At 58.6% G+C, this 2,530-nt stretch overlaps 1 protein-coding gene across 11 annotated transcripts in view; it reads right to left on the reverse strand.

Annotated features, from left to right (window-relative positions):
- Nucleotides 1-2,530, reverse strand: part of ATP2B2 (ATPase plasma membrane Ca2+ transporting 2) — a 280,408-nt gene that overhangs the window by 198,327 nt on the left and 79,551 nt on the right. For 10 of the 11 annotated variants that reach the window (XM_004702241.2, XM_004702240.2, XM_045289964.1 and 7 more), the window contains exon 2: nt 1,081-1,171. The exons of the other annotated variant lie outside the window; for it this stretch is intronic. The gene's annotated coding sequence lies outside the window, so the exon portion shown is untranslated. The remainder of the gene's footprint in view (nt 1-1,080; nt 1,172-2,530) is intronic. 11 annotated transcript variants of the gene reach the window in all.

The following is a 2,530-nucleotide window of genomic DNA, read 5'->3' on the forward strand; positions in this document are numbered from 1 at the left end:
CACAGGGGGCCCATGGGTCACTCGTTAGAGTGCAAATGGAAGCCCCACAGTGATGGCCGGCACAGAAGACTGCCCCACATGGGCAGACCGGAGGAGAGTGGCCCAGCCTGGCTCCCAGCATCCTTTAGGGGAATGGTGATGTGTCCTTGTGGTTACGTAACCAGGAGGTTGGGCCCTGGGGTGACAGTTCCACGCCGCGGCTGCCAGCGAGGGCATGGGCACCTTCCAGCCCACCCCATGCAGGGGAGAGGGCGATGGTCCCCCGTCCTGTGACGGCTCCTAGACGGTGCTCTGCAACCCCGCCACACCCACGCCTGTCGAAAGTGCCCGGGTTTCAACACCCGCATCGCTGCTCCGTACATCGACCATTTAATATTCAAGAGACGGCATTAAATAAATATGAGCAATTACGTAATGTGTCGGGAAACAGTCAGGTGAGACCCAAAGTGCTTGGGCCAGAAGCAGAACTTGGGTGAAGTGGGACGCCTGGTGTGTCTGCAGGTGGAGGAGCCGGAGGCCTGCCAGTGTCACTCACTGCCCTGCCCACAGGCCGTGCAGGGCACGGGGAAGCCAGCCTATTCGCAGGGCTGGCATCTTGGATCCACATGCCAGCTTTGTACCCTCCCACTTGGGAAGTGACCTCTTTAGGGGCTCAGTCTTCTCATCTGTGGACAGGGCTGACAGACCTGGTGGGGGGGGGGTCTGGAAGGCTGTGGGGTGTCGGGGGCCCATGGAGAGGGCTGTCCTAGCTTACTCACACGCATAGAGCACCTGGGGGGGGGGGAGCATCTCCTGGTGGTGCAGTGGGTTCCGGCATTGGGCTGCTAACTTGGTATTGGAATGCAAGCAAACCCCACAACTGAAGCCTGTCCCCTGTGGGCAGCCACCCCGCCTCCTGCCCCAGGTCCCCTCCCCACCCAGCCTGCTCCCTGTGCAAGTCCAGAAAGGAGGTGGAGACTTTGCTGAACCTGACCAGTGCATGTAGTGGCTCAGCCGACACCTCATTTCTACTCCCCCCACCCCAGTCTTCTCCTCCCAAGTCCACCCCATCCCCTGCCAAGAGCCCCGTCTTCAACTCACCCCTCCGCGTCTTCTGTTAGACACGATGCCTTAGGGCAGGGGACATGGGGTTCATGTCTTGCTGGCTCTGAGTTGAGTGATGGGTTCAGCTCTGGAAAAGGGAGGAGGCACGGGTTACCAAAGTGTGTCTGGGGGACGGGGGGATGGTGGTGGGTGGAATGCCCCTATATGGCTGGCACAGAATGGAGGAGGAGCAAGGCCACTCCTTCTCCCCGCCAGCTGATCAATCACGGGAAGGCCCATCAAGATTTGTTTAAATGGGGGCTTCGTCCCCCGCGGCAGGCCCCAAGCCCATATTAAGGAGGCAAGTGTGCTACTGGTAGAGAGAGAGAGAGAGGCATCATGACGTGGTTCCCTTGCCTCTGTCTGCTGGCTGGCGGGGCCAACGAGGGCAGGGGCACGAGGGCAGGTGTCACAGGCTTGGGCTTCGGCAAGACAGAGGCCTACGGGGTGCGGCTTCTCCCTTTCCAGCCCCTGTTTCCCCACCAGTTCGACTGGCTGTTAGCAGCCACTGGCCCCTGGCCTCTGAGTATGCTGCCTGGCTCTGCCCTTCGCCGTGGTGAGCACGACAGAGAAAACACTACCTGTTTCGAAGTACAATGGCACTGGAACACCAAGCGGGCCCAGGGCTGGGTGCTCAGGTGGGCCCAGCCAACCACAGACGAGGTCAGCGGATGCCGCGGTTCCTGTTCACGTCTGTGTCTATTGTGTACCTTGTTGGCCACGCGCATTTTAATTTTTATTTCAAAGCCATGGTCGATTTGTTGCAAATAAATACACGGGTTGGCCAGAGCACCTGTAAACCAGGGGCTGACACTGGTATAACACACAGCCAGTGCTCACCCATGTCCACTCGCTTTGCATGCACTCCTGTGTGTGTGTGTGTGTGTGTGTGTGTGTGCACGTCCCTGCAATCTTATCGTGTGCCCACCTCTGTACAACCCCCACCAAAATAAAGACACGGGCCGGCTCTGTCGCCATCCAAGTTGCTTACTCCAGGGTGGGGGCTGCTTCTCCGTCCCAGGGAATCGGTCCACCTCATTGACGTTCTCAAGTCTAGGCATGTAGGACTGCTGACGGTCTTCCATTGTCGTCCTTCGGAGGTGGGAAGCATCTGTCCTGATGTGCCTGCTTCCTTCTGTTATAGACACACCCAGCGAGGCCTCCCCACTGTCACCCCAGCCCTTGCCCGGCCAATCTCTTCTCTGTCCTTCAGTCTCCCTCTTCAACAAGCCACAGGCAGGCGGTCGCACAGGACAGGGGCTTCCGGGATCGGCTCCTTCACTCAGCATCTGCAAACTGTTGCTTTTTATACTCGCTCACTCTTCTTCTCTGGAGGATGGCTCCACGGTCCGCACGGACTGCCGTTTATTTAACCATTCACCTGCTGAAGGGCATGTGGGTCATCCGTCTATTTAACTGTTCACCTGCTGAAGGGCATGTGGGTCAT

This window comes from Echinops telfairi, unplaced genomic scaffold, assembly GCF_000313985.2.
Source record: "Echinops telfairi isolate 266 unplaced genomic scaffold, ASM31398v2 ScPeMD7_31;HRSCAF=116, whole genome shotgun sequence".
Lineage (NCBI taxonomy): Eukaryota > Metazoa > Chordata > Mammalia > Afrosoricida > Tenrecidae > Echinops > Echinops telfairi.